At 51.1% G+C, this 26,134-nt stretch overlaps 1 long non-coding RNA gene and 1 other non-coding gene across 6 annotated transcripts in view; both read right to left on the bottom strand.

The window, feature by feature from the left end:
• The window catches only part of LOC114484882 (uncharacterized), a 92,824-nt gene extending 66,701 nt beyond the window's left edge, over positions 1–26,123 (bottom strand). For 3 of the 5 annotated variants that reach the window (XR_008616551.1, XR_008616552.1, XR_003678252.2), the window contains exon 1: positions 26,044–26,082. This is a non-coding gene — a long non-coding RNA (uncharacterized lncRNA). Of the gene's footprint in view, positions 1–26,043 lie in introns of all 5 variants that reach the window. The other 2 variants (XR_008616550.1, XR_008616549.1) reach the window with 2 other exon arrangements.
• On the bottom strand, positions 5,856–5,928 carry TRNAE-UUC (transfer RNA glutamic acid (anticodon UUC)). Its single transcript has one exon. It is a non-coding gene; the product is annotated as a tRNA-Glu (tRNA).
• Positions 26,124–26,134: the final 11 nt, after the last annotated feature.

Below are 26,134 nucleotides of genomic sequence, written 5' to 3' on the forward strand. Positions count from 1 at the left end.
TTGCAGCACTATTTACAATAGCCAAGACATGGAAGCAGCCTAAATGTCCACTGACAGAGGAATGGATTAAAGAAGATGTGGTACATATATACAATAGAATATTACTCAGCCATAAAAAAGAACGAAATCATGCCATTTGCAGCAACATGGATGGACCTCACAATTATCATACTAAGTGAAGTAAGTCAAACAGAGAAAGACAAGCCTCATATGATATCACTCATATGTAGAATCTAATTTTTTAAAAATGATATGAATCAACTTATTTAGAAAACAGAAACAGACTCACAGATTTCGAAAACAAACTTGTGGTTATCAAAGGGGAAACATGATGGGGAGGGATAAATTAGGAGCTTGGGATTAACATACACACACGACTAGATATAAAATAGATAACCAACAAGGATGTACTATATAGCACAGGGAACTCTACTCAGTGTTCTGTAATGACCTATATGGAAAAAGAATCTGAAAAAGAATGAATATATGTCTATGTATAACTGAATCACTTTGCTGTACACCTGAAACTAACATAACATTGTAAATCAACTATACTCCAATAAAATTTCTTAAAAATTAAAAACACAATAATAAGGCCTCTCCATTCAGCTCCAACATTCTGCAATGCTATAGTTTTGGCAGAAGGGAAAGCAACACTGAAACAGAATCCAAAACACTGAACAAAGTCCAAATGACTTGCATCTAGTTTACAAGGCAGACACACACACATTGGAATCCTTACCTCTGTCCCCTTGGAACCTCACCTCTTATCTCTGTGTCCTTCATTTGAATTTGTTCCTTCCACAACATCCCCTGTGGAAATCCAGTGTGGTCCAATTTCCTCTTCCTAAATTACACTTTTGGCCCCTGGATTCTTAGTGGGACTGTGTGATTAGTTCTGTGCAGAGAGGGATGTACACCTCGCTTTCCAGCCTGGCCCCTAAGACACCTCACATGATCCTCTATGCAGAAACTCCTAACTGAGGACAATCTACATGCAAATGAGTAAAAAACAACAACAACAACAACTCTTAGTTGTGGGCTTCCTAGTGGGCAAAGCAAAGAGGGAAATACGCTGGCCACAGAGCTCTGCTAACAGTGAAAAACATACTGTTCGTGATGAGAATCATTCCTTGTCCTGGCCGAAAGCTCTGAGAGGAAGTCTCCCCAGGGTCTCTGGGTGAGGGAATCGGTGTTTGGCAGGAGGCAGCAAGAGGAGAGCAAGCTTGCCCCGAAATCTGTCCCCTCCATGGCAGAGGGCCAGCTTTTCAGACCCTCCTGTGGCCTGAGTGGTGCTTGATTGTGGCGAGCAAAATTCTTCATCCTCGTTAATGTCAACACGGCAGCACCATGATAATGACGGAAAATATTTACATACCCGTACCACGACGGGTTGTTTAGGCCATCTGGCTACTGGATGCGGTAAAAGTACTGTCAAACCCAAGGCCTGTCCACGAATGCTGTGCCTCAGCACTGATGGAGGCCGGGCTCCGGGGTGCAGGCGGCATCCCAGGTCCCATCCGCATCATACACTGGACCGCGGGGGACCCGAGAGGCCATCTCACATCTTGGCCGGCCTGGACCCGCCATCGGCCTCAGACCCCTGCAGGTCTGGAGCGGGGCCCTCAAAGCCCCACCCCTGCTCCGTCTGGGTGAGCATTGATGATAACCTCCTGACACTATCAAGGATCTCTTTAGGACTCAAGCGCTCCAAACAAGACTCACTCGGCAAGGCAGCCCTGATTCTGCAGCCACCGCGGGATTTCTCCAGTGATCTCATGCGGCCGCTGGGAATTCTCAGAGGCAAACAGCACAGTTCGCTTGTGTGTGAAGCTGCTTCTGCCTGAGCTTTCTCTCGCTAGGGAGGCAGAGACAAGGATGAGGTACCACCGCTCCAGAAGGATGGAGGATGGTGAGCTTAACCTCGCCTCACTGAGAGCTTCTTCCTTCTGTCCGTGTGGCTCTGCTGAGTTCTGAGACCAGGCTGAATAACAGAGGTTTTTTTCTGGGTTGACGTTACATTTTTTTCCTTTTTCTTTCTTTCTTTCTTCTTTTAAACTTGGGGTGTTTGGGCGGGTGGTTTTATTATTATTTTCTTAATTTTAGTAAAAGCAAAAAAAATTCCATTCGGAGCTCGTTTCAAAATTAGCAATTTTCTTAATGGGAAGCATACGCTCGCCGCCCACACGAGAGCTGTGTCAGCTCGGCAGTCACGGCGCCCAGTGAATACGGTGAGCCGTGCCACCTTCCTGACAGCCGTGAGTCAAATGGAAACTCATCACAGGTGGCTGGGAGGCCAGGGCCTGGCTTGAAGCTCTGACGAGGGCTTTCAGAGAGGCACGTCTGTGGGGAAGGTCGGCGGTGTTTCCGTCCACTCTGAACCCGCAGCTTTAGAGTCTTCTTATAACAAACACCCTCGAAGATTTAAAATGCACCAACCAGAGCGTTTAGGGCCCGGGGGAGCACACAGACCAGGTTCAAGTGCCAGCTGGCCACCTCGCCTCCTGGAATCTGGACTTCGACTGTGAAACGAGGGTGAGTGACACAGCTTGAAGCAGCTTCCTGCCCTGACAGTCATGAGCTGGTTCTCTCGTCATCAGCTGTCTGGGATGCACTGGGCCAGGTCAGGGGGCTCTGTGGCCATGGACTCAATCGAGGGTCACGGTCTTTCCCAGGACTGGCTCTTCTCTCTCTGCAAGTAGGGTGAGGACCACAAACCCCACACATGGAGAGAGGCCCGTGAAAAAAGTCAGAGCCTGAGGCCGGACACAGCACAAGGCTCAGGAGCTTGCAACCCTGGCCCAGAAGAGCAAGCACGTGTGCTCTAAAGCACTGAGACCAACAGCACGGGTTGCCTGACAATGCACAGTTTGGGATGATGGTTTGCACTGGTAACACACCTAGCACCCCGGAGAGGCCGGGTGGCCATGCAGAGGCCCAAGCGACATCTCTGGGAGGTGTTTCAGATCCCTCAAGCCCCAGGAGAGGCATCTGCTAGGAGCCACCAAGTAGTTTCAAACAGATACCTGCTCTGCTCACCGGCTTCTAGACAGGGGTGGGCAAATGCTGTTTTTGCAAAGTGAGCCGCTGGGGACACAGGAATGTGGTGATGAAGAGCACACCCAGGTCACTGCTTGCTTCACTCATACCAGGCTCCCAAAACATCCAGCAGCAAGCCGGGGACAGGCTTCTTGTTTAAACACAGAGATATAAGACAGCTAAGGGTGGGCCCAGCGCCTCGGGACGTGGAGTAGCTTAGCCCCAGGCCTCCTAAGTTGGAGCCAGGATCTTTTCCAGACCCTGGAGCCCCTGCAGGCCCAGCCCAAGCTCCTACTGTCTCCAGCCTTCAAGGCCTCCTGCCCTGGCTCCCGCATCCCAGCGGGCTGCTCAGCACCTGGCACCGCCAGGCCCCCACCAGTTCAAGGTGAAATGAGAACCACATGGTTAAGGGAGCAAGTCGTTCTACAAGCTCTGTTTATTCTCTTTTTATTCTTAGATTAGACCTTTCCTATTTCTTAGTGTCCTTTCGTTCACGAGAGGATGGCCACGGGGAATTGCAGCTTTTCTGCGTGTGCGGTTAGTTATTTATAACATAACACTTAATTATTTTTAAGTGTACTTTGACGGCCTTTAGTGTACGCACAGCGCTGTGCAACTGGCGCCACCACCCGTTTCCAGACCATCCTCATCACCCCAAACACTCAACACTAACTCCCCATCCCTCTTTTCCCCCAACCCCCGGTGATGTCTGTGAATGGTACCTCTTTATGTTTTTATTTTATTTTTATTTTTGGCTGCGTGGCATGTGGGATCTCAGTTCCCTGCCCAGGGATCGAACCCGCGCCCCCTGCGTTGGAAGCGCGGAGTCTTAACCACTGGCCCGCCAGGGAAGTCCCAGAATGGTACCTCTCTAAAAATAATGTCCTTACTTGGCAAAATTATTTTGTAATCTTATAAGTCCTGGTGTCATTTTAAAGTTCCTGGTGCTTCTCAGATACTCGGTGATAAACAAGCTGACAGAGGAGGGGGCAGGCAGCTGCTGTCCCCCATCCCCACCAGGAAGGAATCTTTCAGGCCACAACCAGTATGGAGGAATCAGGGGTGGCCCCCTTGGTCGTGTTCGAGTGGGCCCCTAATGGGAGACGTCTGGCCAGGAACTCTGCTAGAGCTGCCCTATGCAGTAGAAAGGCTCTCACCCGGTTTTCTCCAGATTTTCATCTTACTTAAAAGCTCTTCCTAAAAAAAAAAAAAAAAAAAAAAAAAAAAAAAAAAAAAGCTCTTCCTTGCCTGGGGTTTTAAGGTTAAAAACCACTGCCTCGTGCGCCCACGCTGTAAGTGGGAGTGTCGATTGGTCCTACCTTTATGTAGAGCAATTGAGCAGTAGCTACTGACAATAAAAGGAAAACACTCCTTGACCAGGCAATTCTGCTTCGGGGAATTTGAAAGCCTATTCGCATGAAAACCTACATACCGGGAGACTCACTGAGGTACTGTTTGCTCCCAGTGTTTCATGGTTAGAATGCAAAACTCCATGGAAAGGGAGCTGGCTTAAGAAATGATGGTGCATAATAAGGACCTACTGTAGAGCACAGGGAACTCTACTCAATACTCTGTAATGGGCTATATGGGAAAAGAATCTAAAAAAAAAAGTGGATAGATGTATACGTATAACTGATTCACTTCGTTATACACCTGAAACTAACACAACATTGTAAATCAACTCTACTCCAATGAAAATTTAAAAAAAAAAAAAAAAAATGATGGTGCATCCATCAGCCAAACACTAAGCCCATTGTTAAAAAGCCCGGGCATGGGGCTGCCCTGGTGGCGCAGTGGTTCAGAGTCCACCTGCCGATGCAGGGGACGCGGGTTCGTGCCCTGGTCCGGGAGGATCCCACATGCCGTGGAGCGGCTGGGCCCGTGAGCCATGGACCCTGAGCCTGCGCGTCCGGAGCCTGTGCCCCGCAACGGGAGAGGCCGCAACAGTGAGAGGCCCGCGTACCGCAAAAAAAAAAAAAAAGCCCGGGCAGCCCAAATGAACTAACAGAGGATCACCTCCAGAATTATGAACTGATAAGTCAAAACAGCAGGTGAACAGGGAAGCAGCCATTTGTGGGGTTTTTTCTTACGTAACATATATTCATATATGCAGAGAATCTCTCTGAAGAGTATACACACTGGGAGACCGCAGACAGGGAGCAAAGAAGTCTTACATTTAACTCTCAGCCACTTGCCATTTGGTACCAAGTATAATGTATTACTTATCCAAACAATGTTTTTCATACCAAATATAGTCTTTACTAACTCTTTTGGTTTTTGACTACTTTATTGTAACCTATGAACTTGTAAGTTCCATAAAGCAAGAAATGTATCTTATTTATCTTTTTCCTTCTCCCAGTTTTATTGAGCTACAGTTGACAGACAGCACTGTGTATGCGGTTTAAGGTGTACAACATAATGATTTGATCTAATTTATCTTTAAAACCTTGTCAATGTCCCATATAACGTCACATACAACTTTTTGGGTGTTTTAGTAATTTTTTGAATCCATGAAAGAATTGAGAGAGTGAATGATTAAGTGAATGATGAGTGAAGAAAGGCATTGGAAAAATAAGTAACGTTCTTTGAATACTAGAAAACTGTGAGTCTTGAGTTGCCAGGGAAAGTAAAGGTTGAGGGGATGCAGGAACTGATTGATCGTGGAGATCTAGGTAGAAAAATCAGACTCAGTAATATTGAAGGAAGGTATACACCACTCACAGGGCAGTGATGTTGATGTTAAAAGTTTAACTGAACAAGTGTTTTTTGTTTTTTGGGTTTTTTTTAGCCACGCCTCGCAGCCTGTGGGATCTTAGTTCCCTGACCAGGAATTGAACCTGGGCCCTCGGCAGTGAAAGTGCAGAGTCCTTACCACTGGACCACCAGTGAATTCCCCTGAAAAAGAGCTTTTAAATTTTAACAACTATTTTAGATTCTTTTAAAAAAGCCAACATTTAATGTTTCTTTTGAAACTGCAGAATGCAAAAATAATAAAAATAATAATGGGTGGCCCAAACGATTTTAAAATACATTTTTTGAAACCACATTAATCACATCTACCTTTTAATTCCATGAACCACATATTCCTAAAGAATCAGAAAGTAGATCAAAAAACCACCACTCTCCAGTGAGTTGGTTACAAGGTTTGAGCATACATACCCAGCTTGGGAGCGCTTGCCTGTGATCCTCCACGAGCCAGCCTGCAAGCTGGCAGCAACCCTGACCACTGAGAAGTGGGCTGACTAGCAGAGCAAGGCCGCCAGGCTTCAAGGAAAAGGCTTCCACAAAGCCCGAGGACTTCAGTCCTCGGAAAGTTATACCGGCCCCCTTGGGCCACCCATACAAACAACTGTGGCTAAAATAAGGCAAAAAATGAACAGAAGCCAAACCACACCGAGGAGAGGACAGGAAAAGAAATAGGGTGGAGGGAAGGCTACCTTAAAAGGAATTAAGGGAGCCCGGGGTTCAGCCAGAGGGATGTCTGGCAGACGCACCCCCATCCAGCCCTTCCAAGGCCGCCCAGGACGGCCCGGTTGGCTCGTGACACCAGAACTTCATCTGCATCTGGGTAGCCCCAGCCAGCCAGATGACTCAGCCATCCCTAAAAGACTGAATTATACCAAGGGCTCGCTGTTTATTCAGAGAGAGGCAAGAAATGCCTTGGAGAAAAAGAGCAGGACATTACCAGGGAAATGTGAAGGACACCTCAGTCCCCACCAGGCTGGCTCGGGACGTGTCCTCGTGCTGGTTTCTGACAGGAGTTCATGGTTTCCTTCCAACAAGCGGACTCTTCTTACCAGCATCTCCTTCCCGCTCCACATGGTGGCCTCGGGGAGACCAGAGCTGGGACCTGTGACAAAGCCCGGGGAGGACTCTGACAGCCCCGTCCCCGGGAATGAGGAAGGTCCGACCCGCCTCAAGTGGCTTCCATCGTCCAGGATTAGTGCTGAGCTGAAATACCGGGGTCCCAGCCTCTGTAACAACAGCTCAGTGGTGTGCGAACGTGCTCAAAACTTCTCGGAGATTCCGCAGAAGGACCCTGCGAGCATGAGGTTAGGATCCCTCCCTCACAGATGAGGACATTCTGGTCCCGAGAGGCTAAGCAACTCATCCTAAACCCCGCAGCCAGCAAGCGGGGATCAGGCTCGGGACCAGGTCTCCTGACTCCCGGTCATGCCTCCGTGACCGAAACGCTAAATGGGAGGCTAAGCTCTAAGGTGGTCCGGGACACCGAGCCATGCACCATTATACCTGCATTTCCCGGGAATCTGGGCTCCAGGAGGCAAAGGAGATCCTGGCAGTTGCCTGAGGCTGCCAGGGTGTTACTGTCATTTCTAACCAGAAAATAAGGTCACTAGCTTGTGGACACCCGAGCAAACAGGTGCCAGAGGTGTCCCTCCCGGTAACGTTGACCAACCAGTTCCCACCTGGGAAAGTGATGGTGGTTTCATTTTTATTTTTTGACTTGGCCATCATACCATCTTATTACTTCTAATTATTTTTCAGTGTATCTACTTTGAACACCTAAGCTGTATCCATCTCAAAGCATCAATTGTGCAACTCTGTTTCTAAGAGTTCTGTTCTGCTTCTTTCCTAGCCCCTGGCACCGGCTTCACTCTGGAGTGATGGTTATTAGTGGGAGAGGGTTTGCTCGGCAACTGACATTAAGGGAAGGCCTCTTAGAGCAGCATCTTCTAAATGCTGTTTGGCCCCAAAATCTCTTTTTGACACAATCTCCAGTAGCATTCTGTGCTCCTCAAACACACTTTGGGTTATGCTGTAGAGTGTCGTAGATGTTATCATGTTGAAATCTATGTCTACCCCTCAATCGCTATGTTTTTAAGAGTAATGGATATTGAACTTTATCAAATGCTTTTCTGACATCTACTGAAAGCATCTAAGTTCTTTTCTTCTTTTTTTTTTTCTTTTGGTAGATCTCCTAGTCTTTAATCATCTGCTTATGACTTTGAGGCTGGTCCACAACCCAATGTAACGAGCCCTTTGCTGGGTGCCAGAATGGGGGAGCACAGAGAGAGACACCCAGCAAATAGCTCTTGCCTACAGAGGAAAGGGAGGGGAAAAGAACATGAAGAACACACACACACACACACACACACCATCTGAATGGTAGGCTAGTATTTGTGAATTCATGTATCACACACAAGGCACAGTGAGGACCCCAGGAACCACACGAGTCAGGTTAATCACAGAGAGCTTCCTGCAGGAGGCGGCAGGGGAGATTTAGAGACAGGCTGGAAATGAGGGCATCTGGATTTGAGTCTTGCCCCACATGGAGCCCAAGGGCATGATTTCCTCGCCTATAATTTTCTCAGCAATAAAACAGTAATAATCACAGACCAAGAGACCTACGGAGGCACGCAGTTTAGCCTCCTTCATTTGCAAACTCTAGAGGCCGGGGTTCAAAGAGGAGAGCTGATTTGTCCAAGATCACCGAGCCATCCCTGCCGTCTTTCTTGGTTCCAAGGGGAGGGGGAGAGAAACAAAAAAAGCTTTGCAATCTGGGGCAGAAAGGAAGCAGAGAAAACCCAGTGTGTCGTGACTCTTTCCCTGTAATAAACGTTATTGTTGCCACCCTGAAAGTTGGCTGAGTCAGGAGGCGGCCAGAGGGCTAGACTCAGGGTGCAGAGGCCAGCGGTCAGAGAAGCCTGGCCGGGCAGAGGGGAAGATTCTGGAGCTACCCCCCCCTCGCAGCAGCCCCAGGTCTTCTGCACCAACACACCTGCACAGACATACAAGGATGGCTTTCACAGTTATTCATTCACTCACCTATTCATTCAACAAGTATGGAGACAATACTGTAGAGTGTCCCCCCCCAATTCATGTCCTTCTTAGAACCTGAAAATGTGACCCCACGTGGAAATAGGATGTTCGCAGATATAATTAATGTGAGGTCAAACTGGACTGGCGGGGGGGCGGGGGGGGCTGGATCCAGGATGACTGGTGTTCTTATAAAAAGAGAGGAGACACAGAGACACTCGCACAGAGGGAAGACAGCCACGTGAAGACAGAGGCAGAGATGCGGGGGAGGCAGCTATAAGCCAACTAACACTAAGGATGGCTGGACGCCACCAGAAGCTGGGACCGAGGGATGGGACAGAGTCTCCCCCCACGCCCGCAGAGGAACCAATCCTAAATTTGGACTTGGGGTCTCCCGGACTGAGAAAGAATAATTCCTATCGTTTTAAGCCACCCAGTTTGTGGTGCTTGGTTACACAGCCCTGGGTTAGGAGCCCCAGGGCTTTCCCCACAGAACAGGGGGCCCTGGGAGGCAGAGGGCGTGTTTGGCCTGGAATCCCTCAAATCACATCGTCCTCCCCCGCCCCAATCAACAGGTCTCGTCCACCCAGCCGCCATGCCACCCACAGCCTGTGACCGAGCATCGCAGTGCCTCCGCGGGCCAGACACGGGAACCCAACATCCATTAAGCTGCGAGGCACCAGGTACCACGCCAGGCACTTCCCCACACATTGTCCTTTAAACATCAGGATCAGCCAAAAGGCAGGTGAGGACACAGCAGCTCCAAGAGAGAGCAGGTCTGTGGCAGAATCACACTCCAAATCTGCATGGCTGTCTGCATGGGGGCCGTGGCTGATTCTCTGGCACACTCCCCAGCTCCCCCGGGGCTGCAGCACCTGCCCCCAGCAGGCCCATCTCCCACTCGCTCTGCAGCTGTGGGGACCCCAGGCAGTTGGCATCTAGTCTTTGAAAAGGTATTTATCTTTCCACTCCCTGAGAGCGAGTGAGAGCCATAAAAGGCCATGCCCGACGTCAGGTGCACAAGTGTTCCATAGAGACAGATGTCGTTCACACACAGCGATCAGGCCCGGCCAGTGGCTGCCAGGGTGCCCCCCCCCGGGGGGCACGAGAGCCTGGCGTGCAGACTCACCGCTGGGCTGGGCGGCCTTGGCCAGGCCACAGGTGCGGGCGTCTCATATGCAAAAGCAAGGTGTGGTCCAGCCCAAGGCCCACCTGAGGTTCTAGCACAAGCCTGAGAGTTTTGTTTGGGTACCATTTTAATCTTTTTTTTCTTTTGGCCACACAGCTCGGGCATGTGGGATCTTAGTTCCCCAACCAGGGACTGGACCTGTGCCCCCTGCAGTGGAAGCATAGAGTCTTAACCACTGGACTGCCAGGGAGGTGTCCCATTGTAATCACTTTTAAGTGTACAGTTCAGTGGCATCGATGATATTCCCAGTGTTGTGCAACCACTATTGCTATTTCCAGAACACTTTCATCACCCCAAACAGAAGCTCTGTCCCCACTAACTCCCCACTGGCCCCCCCAACCCCAGTCCCTGGTGAGTACCATTCTCCTTCCTGTCTGAATTTGCCTATTCTAGGAACCTCACACAAGTGGAATCATACAATATTGTCCTTTCGTGTCTGGCTTATTTCACTCAGCATTCTGTTTTTGAGGTTCATCCGTGCGGTAGCCTGTGTCAGTGCTTCATTCCTTTTCGTGGCCATGTAATGTTCCATCATATGGATATACCCCATTTTGTTTATCCATTCATCAGCTGATAGGTTGGGTTGTTTTCACCTTCTGGCTATTGTGAATAATACTGCTGTGAACATAGGTGTATAAATACCTGTTTGAGTTCCTGCTTTCAATGTTTTGGAGTATAATAACCCAGGAGTAGCACTGCTAGTAATATTATATTGTAGGGATAGACCACATTCTGTTTATCCATTCATCAGTTGGTAACTCTGTGGGGTTTTTTTTCTTTTTGGCCGCACCACGCACGCTTGCAGGATCTCAGTTCCCCGACCAGGGATGGAACCCGCATCCTCAGCAGTGAAAGCACAGAGTCCTAACCACTGGACTGCCAGGGAATTTCCAGTAACTGCGCTTAACCGTTTGCGGACCCACCAAACTGTTCCACAGCGGCTGCACCTTTCACATTCCCGCCAGCAGGGCGCAAGGATTCCCATTTCTCCACATCCTCGTCAACACTTGTTGTTTTCTGCTTTGGGATAATAGCCAAGCCGGAGATTTCAGAAGAAGGGAGGAGGCTAGTGCCTCAGGAGCCCCAGACACAAACCGCTGGTGTCCGTGCGCTTCCGGCCCACCGTCCTGTGCAGAGCTGCAGGAGCACGGGCTGGGGAGTCAAGAGAATTCCGTTCCAGTTCCAGCACCGGTGCTTATGGCTGTGCAACGCTGGTCAAATACTTTAACCACTCTGAGCCTCAGGTCTGTCCTCTGTGGGAACAGAGCTAACGAGCCCAGTGCACTTCCCGCAGGAGGCGGGGCTGTGAATCTGTGACAGCAACAGAAGAAAGAGTATTTTCAGAAACTCTATAGGGGGGACACATAGGTGGTAGAAAGGGGGGTGGGTTCAACCTCCCTTGAGAGATCTTTTATGGTAATGTATGGGCAGGACTAGAATACTTTCCGCTTCAACCTCTTCTTTCTCTGCCTTTGAATGGAGAAGCCAAAATACAGGAAAAAGTAGAAAGACAAAGAAGGAGTAGAAAAAATTCTAGATGACCTATGGAGGGCAGCCTTGGCATCAGAATAATTACTGGACACACACACACGCACCAGTGTACACACAAATACACATACACACACAGCACTTGAACCTCACTGTGGATTCAAAGTTTGCCCAAATCAATTATGTCACCAGATCCAGAGAAGCAGGTACACGGCAGGAATTAGCATCCCAAATTTTCAGGAGAGGAAATGAAGACCCGGGGAAATGAGGCAACCCTGCCCAAGGTCACACAGCACAGCTGAAGTGGAGCCTCCGGACCCTAGTGCAGTTCAGCCAAAGCACAAGATGGCTGTGGATGCTGGGCTCCACGCAGGGTGTGGGCCCAGGGCTAGTTCTTCTACAGCAGCAACATCTATCTGTCTGTCTGTCTGTCTGTCTGTCTCTCTCTCTCTCTCTCTCTCTCTCACACACACACACACACACACACACACACACACACACACACAAACACACACAGTGACTGAGGTCTCCACCGAGCAGCCCAGGCCACGTTCCAGAAATGAAAGAGGACCCTCTTTCCTCGCCGGCAGGAAAAGCACGGAGCCTCGTGGGCCCCCAGCCGGCATCTCCATAGTGACAGAATCCCAGAAGATGTGGGACTAAAAATAAAGCCTCCACCTTCTGAAATCCCCATCTGCTCAGCTCCAGCTGCAGGAGGGCTCGGTGATTCTCAGTGGCCAACACCTAAACAGCAAGGAAGGCCCCTCGGCCCTGAGAACAGGGGACAGCCCACCTGGGGCACCAGGAACGAGAGACCATCTGTGCTCCCGCGAAAGAGTTTTCCACGGTCGTCACCCACGGGTTCCCAGACAAACCGGCTCCGTGTGAGTCACGCCAGCAAGCGAAAGGCACCCTGACCTCCGGGCACAAACGTTCCCACACACGCACAAGCACCCCGTCCACGGCAGGCCTCCGGAGGCACCTCTTAAGCCTTGAAAGTAAGAAGTGTTCCTTTGCCAAAGGCACCAAGGGTTCTAAAGTTTCCTCACTTAAAAAAAGAAGATTTACAAAACGCTTAGCTCCCCAGGTAGGCTCTCCAAAACCTACTTAACTCCAAAATGGGTGCAGTGTGTGGTAAATGGTCTAAAGCAGCCGTTTAGCCAAGAGCTTCAGAGCCAGACTGCCTGGATTTGAATCTACCAGCCATGCGACCTTGGGGAAGCCAGCTTTCCCCTCTGGGGCTCAGTTTTCTCATCTGTACAATGGGGTTAACTGAAGAGGGCCACTGAGGACCTAGCGGAGAGTAAGTGCCCCAAGAGCTCAATCATTCAGGGGCCCGGTGGGTCATGTTCTTGTTGGCAGGCCAGCCTGAGAACCCAATAGTGAACGGACATCCCAACTGAAAAGCAGCCTTTCAAGGTGCTAGCTGTGCATCAGCTGGAAACTCTCCATATTAGCCACCACTTTGCACACACTGAACGCCCCCCACCCCACTCTCCGTCTACATGACCTTCCACAAAACAACCCTCAGCCTCAGTCCAAATAATCTATAACACGGATCCCAATGTATGATTCCTAGTATGATTATTAACTATATTATGGCTAATTTTAAACGGCCTTAAAATTCTCAAATAGCACACAACAAGTGCAACTCCTCATTAGTCATGCAGCCCTAAGTTAATAATTAAGCAGCCTTAATTGGTGGATATGGAACTGCACCGCACAGCCTCCTAGGCACCACTGCACATGGAACTGGCCTGGCCCAGTAATGGATTTCTAAATCAGCTCACAGAGCTAATTCACATCGAAAGCTAATTAGCCTAATGAAGGCAGGTGTGACTCAGTGAATTCCAGCCTGACTTTCCGCTCTGACTCAGCCACCCCAGGAGGCTGCCAATGTCATCCTCCTGGCTTCGATTTCCTGGAGCTCCAAGGAGGGGGTTCCAGGAGACAGTGCTGCAGGGAACCATGTGTTCCCGGCTCCCCTACTACTATCAGCTGGGAGTCAGCAAGTGCTCAGAAGGCCACTAAGAGGCAGGACACACCTTCTTGTGGGGCTCACTCTGGAACCTCTGCGAGGGAGGGAACTTTCCAGCAAGTGGAAGTCACAAGTGAGCCCCAGGAGGGTGGAGGGCCGGGCACCACCAGCCCTCACAGCCTAGGACTGATGAAGATCAGGGCTGTCGCTGTCCAGGAAGACAGCAGCTCACGTGTGCAGGGCGACTGACAGTCCGCAAAACCACCCTCTCATCCAGACTCTCACTGCATCCTCCCCTGGGAGGGAGCATCACTGCCCCCGTTGGATGGGTACAGATACCGAGGCACAGAAAGGTGCGGTCATCAAAGGCCATTCACCTTGGAAATGGTGCAGCTCTTGCCTCCCAGACCCCTAGGTCCTCCTAGTTCAGGTGTCTTTCACTGTTCCCCATCCAGGGGCAAGCCAAAGTCCACATCTCGCTGGCCCAGAAATGGCCCAAGTGTCCATCAGCAGATGAACAGGTAAACAAAAGGTGGTCTCTCTATACAGTGGAATATTACTCAGCCATGAAAAGAAAGGAAATTCTAACACATGCTACAGCATGGGTGAACCTGAAGGACATTCTGTGCAGTGAAATAATTCAGACGTGAAAGGACACACACTGTATGATTCTGCTTATACAAGGTACCCAGAGGGGTCAAACTCACAGAGACAGAAAGTAGAACGGTGGGTGCCAGGGGCTGGAGGGAAGAGGAAATGGGAAGTTGTTGTTTAATGGGGACAAAACTTCAGTTTGGGAAGATGAAGAAGTCCTGGACATGGATGGCAGTGATGGGTGCACAACAATGTGAATGTAGTTAACGTCAATGAACTGTATCCTGAAAAATGGTTAAGATGGTAAATCTGATGTTATGTGTATTTTACCACTCAAAAAAAAGAATGAAGTACTGATACATGCTACAACACGGATAAACCTCGAATACATTATGTTACATGAAAGAAGCCAGACACAAAAGGTCACACGTTGTACGATTCCATTTATGTGAAATATCCAGAATAGGTAAATCTATAGATACAGAAAGTAGATTAGTGGTGGCCAAGGAACAGGGAGGAGAGAGAATGGAGGATGATTGCTAATGGGCCTGGGGTTTCCTTTTGGGGTGGTGAGAATGCTCTAGAATTAGACAGAGGTGGTGGCAGCGCAGCATTGTGAATGCGCTATATGACACTGAATTGCACATTTAGAAATGGTCGGTTCTATGTTACATGAATTTCTCTTCAATTTTAAAAAAAGAAGGCAAGGAAAGAAACTCTCCCGTTCTCTGGCCTTCTCTCCTCCTGCATCCAAAGCCTCACCCGGTGCCCTCTTTTTCTGCTGGGCATCTGTCCAGCGGCCCTTCCTGCCCCTTCCGTGCGCTGCATACGCTGGAACCTCCATTTTCCCTCTGCATCCAAGCCTGAGCACAGCCAGGGGATTGGAATCCTTCTGTGTGTGTGTCCTTCCGAGCAGATTAGGATTCTAGTGAGAGCAGGAGAAATCTGGAAGGCAGCCTCCCGGGAGAACAGGTGGGCCAGACCACCTTCCCCAAGTTATTTTTCGTCAGAGGCTTCATTAAGCCCTCTTCCAAGTTCAGAACAAGGCAAGGTGCTCCGAGGAAGCCAAAAAGGTATAACTCGGCCCTGCCCCTGGGAGCCCCCGCCCGGCCCAGCTGGGACGCCTGGGCCCCGGGAGCTACATCAAGATAACCACAGTCCGGGGAGTGGCTCATACAGTGTGGGGAGCCCCAGGGAAAAGCAGACCCTCTAACTCTTGCTGAAGGGATCCTGGCCTGAGCCAGAGGCTCCCACGGGGACCCACCTGTGTCTCTTCTCCGCCTGGCGGCCACAGGCCCTTCAGCTCTCCCAGCTCAGAGGACATAGCAAGGCAGCCAACTGCGGTGCAGGTGGGAGAGACAAACTGTTGGCCTCCACCTCCTCCCCTACCTGCTGACGCGTCCTGACCAGGCCACTTTGGGTCCCTGCTCTTTCTCTAATGAGCAAGGAAAAGGTCAGAAGTGGGGCAGGAAGAGGGGAAAAACCCGGAGCAAACTGACCCAGCCCCAGCTGAGAACCCAGAGTGGGTGGTGAGCAGGGCCCACCCTCATGGACAAGCCCCAGCCCACTCTGAACTGTGCCCTTTTAAAAACATGCCTGTCCCATCCCCATAAACGGGGTTCCTAACTCAGCCAGTCTGAAAGCGGCTCTGACCTGAGGGAAGGAAAGGGCACCACTTCCCAAGACCTCAAAGACACACAACTGGTGGAGCCTCTGACCACAGCCTCCTAGGCGTGTGGCTACAAGACTTGACAACAGGATCCCAATGGGGCCTCCAACTCATGTACATGGCCGTGACCCCAGAGCATGCAACTCTATCTTGGGGAATCTAATCCTGCTCTAAATCCATGGTGCTTTTTGGCCTCTTTGAAGAGCAAAAGCTACAGAACAAAAGAAGAGAAATTCTGTTTTCCTCTCTGGAAAAAAAGAAAAGAAACAAAAAACTCACACAAACCCAAACTGAAAGCTTCTGGGCACTGTTCAGACTGAACTAGATCAGGAAATACTGATGGGTGTTTGTTTTTTTTTTTCTTTTTTGCCACACCGCGTGGCTTGCGGGATCTTAGTTCCCAGACCAGGGATCGAACCCGGGCCCTCAGCAGTGAAAGTGCAGAGTCCTAACCACTGGGCCACCAGGGACTTCCCCTGATGGCTTTTATTTTTTATTTATTTTTTATTTTTTTTAACATCTTTATTGGAGTATAACTGTTTTACAATAGTGTGTTAGTTTCTCCTTTACAACAAAGTGAATCAGTTATACATATACATACGTTCCCATATCTGATGGCTTTTAAAAACAACAACATAACAACACGGCACGGGCCATGTAATGGACGTGACAACATGAACTTGAAGAATCGAGGACCCCGATTAGGACAAGAATCCTGGCCAGAAGGTAACCGCCTCTGTGGCTGGCCCAAACCATGACCTCCCTGAGCTGCAGTGTGCCCGTGTATGAAACACGGCAGCTGAAAGCACTGAGTGCCGAACCACGACCTCTTTGAGCCTCAGTTTCCTCACCTGTAAAATGGGCACAGCAGCACTTCTGGGTGTCAAATGAAGCACAACGGGCAGAAGCACTCCGTGCCATGGAGGGTGTTACACAAAAGGTGGATGAATGAGAAAGGCCGCTCTGCCTCTGGACCGCCAGCCACCGCCTCCCCGCAAACGGTCATCAGGCCCTGAGTCACCACCAGGCCACTATGCTGGGCACCACGGATTCTAAGACAAATAAGCCAAGGTCCCTCAGCCTGCAGAGCAGCTGGGCTAGGCCAGGGATCCCTATGGTTTGGAGAGGGAAGGGCTGCCGCCTTCTCCTTGGGCAGGAAACTCAGTATCCAGAAAAGTCTTATCATAAAGCATCAATCTGGAGGGGGAAGGGTAAGCTGGCACGAAGTGAGAGAGTGGCGTGGACTTACATACACTACCAGATGTGGAATAGCTAGCTAGTGGGAAGCAGCCGCATAGCACAGGGAGATCAGCTCAATGCTTTGTGACCACCTAGAGGGGTGGGATAGGGAGGGTGACGCAAGAGGGAAGAGATATGGGAACATATGTGTATGTATAACTGATTCACTTTGTTGTAAAGCAGAAACTGACACACCATTGTAAAACAGTTATACTCCAATAAAGATGTTAAAAAAATAAATAAATTAATTAATTAATTAATTAAAAAAAAAAAAAACCAACACATCAATCTCGTGGGGTACAGGATGGGCGCCCTTATCAGCCCAAACCCTCCAAACACCAGTCCTGCAGCTCCCTGGCCACCAGGACAAACTTGAGTGAACCGAACATCCCAGATTTCACGAGCCGGCCTCCAGTTTACAACCATGCGGTGAGTCGCAACCCTACTCCACGCCCAGCCTGGGGTGGTGAGGTTTCAGGGAAACGGAAAGTCATTCCTCCTGAAAGGTCAAACCCGTGGACTTGGTTTTTTCCCACGCTCCTTCCGGCTCCCCTATTCTCCTAAGATGCTGAATTCCTCTTTTCCTCCCTGCTGGAAAGTCAGACAGAACATTCCTCAGGAAAGGGGACAGTTTGCCAGGAGAAATAACAGAGGTAAAAAGAGGGAGAAATGGGTGTAATTGGTGCTCTAAACCTTGGTACCCAAGGAGTGCAGGGCAGAGGCGCTGGTCGGCAGGCATCACCATGACCTCACGATGCTCGGCTGAGTCACCCCAGTGAGGCTGGGACCCGAAATGAAACGAGCAGCTTGGAAGCTCAGCTGAATATACTGATGTGGGGATCTGTTCACCACCTCCCTCGCTACTCCTGGCAGCAAAAGCCCAGCCTGCGTGGCCCCCAAGTATAAATTAATGAGCTCCTTTCCACACCAGGTTAATGCAAATCGTGCTCTGGACCAGTGAAACAAGCCACTTCAGAACTCTGCTTCACTGGGTTGGAAAATGTCACAGGAGAGTAGGGGAAGAAATGAGGTCTTAAGTTATGCATGTCCATTTGATGGCTCAACAAGGGGGAATGCTTTCAGAACTCTTGAAGCTTTTGTTATTAACGGTATTTTAGTGTTGGGTTCTTAAACACATCAAACAAAATTTCCTTCAAACTGGTAGTTACCGACTGCCATGGGGAAGGCTGCAGGCCTCCCACCTCCCAGATGGCTCAACCACAATGAACGTGTGGCCTGTCAGATGCACAGCACTGATGAACTAATTGAAATATGCTGCAAGAAGCAAACCCCAAATAAATGTGAAATAGCTGTTTCCTTATGCAAGAGCCCGCCCGCCGAACTGCCTCCATGGCTGGCCGTCCCTGCCAACTGAATGGTCCCCGGGCTCCTGCTTCCACGTGGTTTTCAAAAGAGTTAAATGCTTTTTGTCCATTGTGATTACCCAAGAGGGAAAAATTCTAACTGCAGAAAATGTTTGGTTTTTCTCCCTCTTACGGAAAAAAAAAAACCCAAAACCTGCAAGTGAAAAGTCAGCTCTCACAAAGTGCCCCGCAGGACAGAAGACCGCAATGGACCAGCCAGCGATAAACCGGCCTCGACCGCGCCTCCCCATCTGCGGGAAGCCCCGCCTCCCCGGCAGCCCCGCGCCCGGATGGAAGCTGTTCCCTGTTGGAAATGGGCATGGCCACCTATTTCTACCCCGATGCCTAGCCCCCGCCCCCCACCCTTCAAGGTGGGTTTTCAAGGGTCTGTAAAGAGATAGCAGAGGGACAGCTGGCAGCACCCAGGGAGTAGCCCTCCCTCCACCCGCCTCACGCAGGGCCCTGGCGCCTGATGGGCGCTCCCTGGGGCCTGACTCCTTTGTGGACCATGGCCAGGTGAGGCCAGGAGGCTGCAGGGCCTGACTCAGTCCAGCAGGGCAGCAGCGGGAGAGAGCTCTCGCCCTGCTCCGCAGCACAGCCGATGAGTCAGCCAGACCCTACAGAGACCTGGGGGAAAGCCCTCCCAGCTGCAGAGAGAGAAAATTCCATCCTTCGCGGGGAACCATTTCCAAAAAGGGAAATAAAGAACCTCGGAGAGAAGAAAGAGCAATAATCCCTATTACTTATATACCAACTCTTCACAGGGCACACAAGGCAGAACATTTTTGGAAAGGTTTCCAGGAGTGAGAAGGAGTAAGAAAGCCAGGATTTGAGGGTTCGGAACCCGGGAAGCCCCATGCTGGCCCGAAATGCCTCAAGAGAATCATTTCTGGGACTTCCCTCGTGGTCCAGCAGTTAAGACTCCACGCTCCCAATGCAGGGGGCTGGGGTTTGATCCCAGGTCAGGGAACTAGATCCCGCAGGCTGCAACTAAAGACCCTGCATGCCGCAAGGAAGATCCTGCATGCGGCAACAAAGATCTGCGTGTCGCAACTAAGACCCAGTGCAGCCAAATAAATAAATAAATAAATATGTATTTTTTAAATGGTAAAAGCTTAAAAAAAAAAAAAAGCATCATTCCTTTGGGCGAAGGGTTGCCCTTGGCACCTCCCAGCAAAGAGCAGTTAGTTCTGTTAGACGTGGGGCTGCCGACACCCCCTTGTGTGCGAGAACACGGGACCTCCTGCCTGCAGGCTGTGGAAAGGGGAAATGGGTGCCCTTCTGTAAGGGACATAGGAGGGCGAGGTGGGGAGCCTATGACCGGATATTTCTCCTTCCTCTGGCACCCAAGATAGAGCGAACAAGAAACTGCGGCCCTGGCCTTCATTCACCAGCTAATTACTGAGCGTCCACGAGGGACCCCGATCTGTATGCTGGAGTTACCATGGGGGCAAACACAATGACGGCAGATGGGTCACTGCGGTGGGGGTGGGGGGGTAGCACGCCGAGGAAAGAATCTCATCGCGATCGCCGCAGGAGCTCAGAGGAAAGAACCACACCCGGGATCAGCCAGGAGTGGGTGCAAGTCTTGGCTCGGCCCCAGCCACCTGTGCAAACTCCAACAAGTCACTTACCTCTCTGAGCCATTTTCCTTTCTGTAAAATGTGGCAACAGTCCCTCCTTACCTCTCCGGAATGCTGTGTTGTGGAACTACTTTGTATAAACTGTCGGTACTCATTATTCACGGATTCCCGTATTTACGAATCCACCCACTTGCTACAGTTTACTTGTAACCCAGAAACTGATGATCGCGGCGCTTACGAAAACTGTCAACAAGTGTCCTTTCCGTGATCCATTTACTGCCACAGTTTTCACACTTTTGTGCTTTTTTTGTTAGTGATTTAACATGGCCCTGAGCATGAAGCCGAAGCACTGTCTAGTGCTCAGAGCTGCTCAGAGCCGAGAAGGCTGTGATGTGCCTTATGGAGAAAACGCGTGTGTTAGATGAGCTTTGCTCAGGCATGAGTGCTAGTGCTGTTGGCTGAGTTCAATTAATGCATCAATAATATATAATAAATAAGGCATCTTGAAAGAGAAACACACATAAGAGAGTTATGTATTGATCGGTGGACAAATACGCTATGACCAGAGGCTGGTGGGAACCTAACTCCGTATTTCCCCTAAGAGCAGTGGTTCAGGGCACTTTACAGAACTGCCAGGAATGGGCCTCGACTGTGTGCACACGTGACCTAGGATGTATTATACTAGAGGGCTTCCGCTCTGTGAGGCCATCGCTCCTGCAGCTGACGTATCCACACCTGGCCTATCAGCATCACTCCGAGATGGAAATCAGCCTCGGGGTCCCCGAGTCCTGCGGCTTCTTTTAATAACTCTCTGCCTTTCCCCTGCACTCCCAACTCCCAACATCTTCCCACAAGAGGGAAACAGGACTTCGGGCTTCAGCGAGAAGAGGGTGTGAAACTGCTTTCTTTCTTTCTTTTTTTTTTTTAAAGACGATGTTGGGGGTAGGAGTTTTTATTAATTAATTTATTTATTTTTGGCTGTGTTGGGTCTTCGTTTCTGTGCGAGGGCTCTCTCTAGTTGCGGCGAGCGGGGGCCACTCTTCATCGCGGTGCGCGGGCCTCTCACTGTCGCGGCCTCTCTTGTTGCAGAGCACAGGCTCCAGACGCGCAGGCTCAGTAGTTGTGCCTCACGGGCCTAGTCGCTCCGCGGCATGTGGGGTCCTCCCAGACCAGGGCTCGAACCCGTGTCCCCTGCACTGGCAGGCGGATTCTCAACCACTGCGCCACCAGGGAAGCCCAAAACTGCTTTCTTGATGCTCTTCCCCAAAGCTCTTGCTTGGGTTTGATTTGTCTGTTGCTGGAATCCTGCCTGTTGGTTCATTTTGTTTCTGTCCTCTGGCAAGGGCAGTTTTTTGTTTTTTTCAAATTTAATTATTATTCTGACGAACTTTATTTCAACAGTAACTATATTTTTTGTTTGTTTTTAAACGAGTAAAGCAATTTTATTTTACTTCTTTTTGAATTTTTGAATTTTTTTTTTATACAGCAGGTTCTTATCAGTTATCTATTCTATACATATTCGCGTCTACATGTCAATCCCAATCTCCCAGGTCATCCCACCACCACCACCACCCCCGCCACGTTCCCCCCTTGGTGTCCATACGTTTGTTCTCTACATCTGTGTCTCTATTTCTGCCCTGCAGACCGGTTCACCTGTACCATTTTTCTAGGTTCCACATACATGCGTTAATATACGATATTTGTTTTTCTCTTTCTGACTTACTTCACTCTGTATGACAGTCTCTAGGCCCATCCACGTCTCTACGTTTTTTTTTTAATACTTATTTATTTGGCTGTGCCAGGTCTTAGTTGCAGCATGCGGGATCTTTAGTTGCTGCATGAGGGATCTAGTTCCCTGACCAGGGATGGAACCCGGGCGCCCTGAATTGGGAGCACAAGAGTCTGGACCACAGGGGAAGTCCCAAGGGCAGTTGTTAATATGCGTAATTGAAGTGAATGCCAGCTCTCCTCCCCAACAGTGCTTTTTCTGCCTTTGGTCATAAAGGTTTAGCAGGGGGTTTTCTTGGTGTTTGCTGGGCTGGGAGTGAGGAAGATGGTACCCCTGTACCCCTTTGACAGGAAAAAAGGGCTGATGTACAGGGCTGCTGTCCGACTTCAACTTTGCCAGTATAAAGAGCCAGCACCAAGCTGGTAATTAGGGACCTGGGCTCCAGGCTGCAGGACAGGTCTTGGGCAAGTCGCTGCTCTTCTGTCAGCCTCGCCCTCTCATCCTTAATGGGGTACAGCCCTCCCAACTCCAGTGTTCCCAGACCCTCCAGCAAGGCTGGAGAAGACTTGAAAAGGCACCACCAGGCTCCCCACTTTCCCTCCAGACCGATTCTCTCCTTTCACGCAGGAACCTTTTCCGGTAGGGACGTGGCGATAACCACAAATTTGACTCTAAATCCTACACACCTTTCCACGTGCCCTGACTATCAAAACTCCACCCATTCTTCAAGGCCTCCTTCAAATCTCACCTCTTCCAGTAAGTCAACCCTGACTGCCTTACCCAGAAAGGGTGTCTCCTCCTCTGAAGCCTGTCTGCTGTTTAAGCAACACTTAATCTCACATGCCCAGTGTTACCCATGGGGCGCATCTCCCTAACCACACCGTGAGTCAGCCTAAGTTTTAGGTGCAATGTTACATATTGTATTCAACTCTTATCTGTCCAGTTTTCCAGAAACCTTTTGTGATGAGTTATAAAGAATACAGATAGATTTACACTTATATATACACGTGCACATAGACAGTAAAGTAGAAATAAGAATGCTGACCACAAGGGTAAGTGAATACAGTCACTACATGAAAATATAGCATTGTGCTCCCAGCATCCTGGAAGCCAGGGAAGAGGAGGTGACCATAATCAGTTGGAAAGACAGTGTGGGTGGAATGGGAAGAGTCTGGCACAACTGGGTACAGACCCGGAGTGCCTTAGGGCAAAACAGTTGACTTCTTTCTCTGGGAAAATGGAGGAAGAACACCATCTAACGCGCAGGGTTCGTGGGGAAGCCTCGTGCACGCTGTGTGCGTGCAGTACACAAACCACACATGTTTTCCTTCTCCACCTTCCTTCTCATTATCAAAGGAAGAAGCAACCTACATTCCCCGCACACAGGGGAGGCAAATCTTGCCTGGCCGTAAATTCTGTAAGAAATTTTTCATACAAGACTCTGTAAGAAGACTTGAGCAGAGAGGGGGCAACGCCCCACGTTACGGTTAGCCCTGGTTTTAGAGCAAAGCCAGACGACGATTTGCCATGGCCGCCATGGCTCTATTTGATCACATCCCGGGTACCCAGTGAAAGCCTAATAAACATTGATGGAAGGACCTACAGAGAAGCTACTTGAAGACCACTTAGTGGCAGGGGGTCCTGGTGAGCAGGTTTCAGGAGGGCTGTCTGCAAGGCTGACCACCTCTCCTGCCCATGGCTGAGGATGCAGGCGTGAGATCACTGTCTTTCCATGACAGAGCACATGGCCGCCCCCACGGCCCGCTGTCTTCTCCAAAATCAGCAAGGCAGCGATCATGAAGCACCAGAAGTTTCCTCTTTTTTTTTTTTTGCGGTACGCGGGCCTCTCACTATTGTGGCCTCTCCCGTTGCGGAGCACAGGCTCCAGACGCGCAGGCCCAGTGGCCATGGCTCACGGGCCCAGCCGCTCCGCGGCATGTGGGATCTTCCCGGAGCAGAGATCAAACCCGTGCCCCTGCATTGGCAGGCAGATTCTTAACCACTGCGCCACCAGGGAAGTCCATCACCAGAAGTTTCCTCTTCTAATCTCTACAAATGAACTGTACGCTCTCCACGACTGGCTCTTCTCAGGGACCAAGCTGGAAAGCCTTAACAGGATGGGATGGTTATGAGAACATCTGCCTGGTTTTAAAAGAGGCCTCTAGATATGGAGAAAGGCAAAGTTGGGCCCCAGTGAGAGAGGATGTACAGTCAACTTGGGACAAGGGCTCTTAGCTCCTCACCATTTATCCGACAGACATTTTCCCTAGAGCCTCCCATGTGCCAGGCACGGGGGATGCAGAGCAATGAGATTCAGCGCTGAACCCACAGGAGCTCAGTCTAGCAGGGAGACACAGAGTAACATTTAACCGCCATTCTGCGTAAGTTAGATTAGGGTGGCACAAAGGTGGAGGTGATGGACTCCACTTGGGAAGGCCAATGAAGACAACAGGACCGGTCTCGGTAATGAACGGTCATTAAGGCAGAGGACGCAAGGCCCAAATCCTACAGGGCCTCATACAAGCAGAGGAATTTTCTTTCAGATTCCATAAAGAAGGACCAACCGAGATCAAGAGAAACCAAGTGATTCAGTGAAGCTCGTACGGCCTTATGGGACGGCCGGGCCTGGAGCCTTGACTCCCACAGTTCAGTTACCCTGCTGCATCCCCTGCACGGTGAGTGCAGAAGGCCAAAGAGAGAAGCCCATTCCACACCCAGTGCCCAGAGAGCCCAGACTCTGTGCCTGGCCATCGTCATAGCAGAGCATGTACTGTCCTAGTCATCTGGCAAGTCCCTCCCTATAAGAAAAACAGCCCTTCCTAACTCACTGTTTCTCTCTGCAAAGGGAGAGGGCTGGGAATCTCCTCCGAACACGGAAGAAGAAGAATTTAACAGGGACCCTCCAGGAGTCAGATAAGCTAGGTCCCCAGAGGCAAGCTGGGGAGGGGGCTTCTCGTCCGTCCAGACGCTGACGCTGACGGTGCACAGGGTGCTGACCCAGGGCAGGGGACCAGGGATGAATCAAACTCCACCCCTGTCCTCCATCCTCCAGGAGCTCACAATCCAGCCGGGGAAATAAGCCAGGGCCGAAAGTAACTATAAAATAAGGGAGGCGGTGATAAGAGTCACACAAGAGACACAGATAAGGTGCAGTGGGAGTTCAGAGCAGAGATGAGTCCCGTTGGGGGCTTGGCCGCAGGGGAGATTCAGATGAAGGGGAGCATTTAGCACATTCCCCTCAGAAAGGAGGCGGGGCAGGGGGGGGGCGCGCCCTAGCCTATAGCCCCAGTGGCTCCCAGGTAGGGGCTGGGGAGAGAGCTAGGAGGGGACCAAGAAAGATGCTCAGAGGAGGTCCCCTTTGAAGAACCCTGATTCTGAAGGGGAGGACGCAGGTAGGCCTGAGACTTTGGAGAACTGCCCCAGCCCATATTTCAGAGGCAGGGAGAGGAGTGTAGGATGAGGAATTTGGAATTTACGCAGGGGCAGCAAATGCGTTGAAAAGGGACAGAGCTAAAGATTTGCCTTGAAATGACATTTGCCTAGCAAACACACTCTATTTATTTAGAATGTCCACTTGAGGTTCCCCGGCGGAATTAGCTACACGTTATGGCGGAGGCGGGCACTAGCGTTTCCCTCTCCCCAAGTCCCCCATCAGCCCTGCCCCTGACAAGCAAGGCTGAGGCGGGCAGGGAGGAAGCTCGCCGCGCTGAGACAGCGCCGGCCCCTCTCGTTACAACAGCAAAGGGAGACTCACGGGATGGAGAGGGGCCAGATTTTCCTCCAGCGAGGGGGACACCGGTAGCACTTCTTCCCAGTCCTGGCCCCCTCTCTGAGGGCCGCACCCCGGGCTCAGGACCCGGACACCCACCCAGCCAGGCCAGCGCTGGAGGGCTGTCCAGGTGGAGGCGGGAAGTCCAGAAGGCTAGACCGAGGGCTTTGGCCACCACTTCCTCCCGGCCCCTTCCCAGCACTGCACACACACCTGCCCCTTGGCCGCCGAGACACTTGTCACTGGGGGAGGGGAGTCCTCCGCGCCCCAGCCGGAACCGACGGAAATTCGGCGTTAGCGTCGGGGGCCCCCCTGAATCCAGAGGGCCAGCGTCTCCCGGGGGGCCGGGCTGGGGGCGATTTCCTGAGCCCGGGATCCCCGCGCGCCAGACCCTCCTCCCCGCGCGGGGCGGCGGGGCCCGGGTCTCCTACTTTTCCCTCCCGCCGAGCGCGCGGGCCGGCGGACAGGCAGGCGGGCGGGCGGGCCTGGGCCTCCGGGAGCCGCCGCCCGGCCGGGATCCCCACCCCGCGCCCGGCCCCCCCCGCCCCCTCCCCGGGGCTCCGCGCGGGCCAGAGGAGGGGGCCCGGCCGCGCCGCCTTCCGGCCGGGCCGCCGAAACACTCACCCCGCTCCGCGCGGCGCGGCTTCGTCCTCTTCGGCCGCGCTGGGCCGCCGCCGCCTCACGCCGCCCGGGAGGCCCCGGCCCCGCGGCCCCG

The sequence above is a fragment of the Physeter macrocephalus genome, unplaced genomic scaffold (assembly GCF_002837175.3).
Source record: "Physeter macrocephalus isolate SW-GA unplaced genomic scaffold, ASM283717v5 random_119, whole genome shotgun sequence".
NCBI classification, from domain to species: domain Eukaryota; kingdom Metazoa; phylum Chordata; class Mammalia; order Artiodactyla; family Physeteridae; genus Physeter; species Physeter macrocephalus.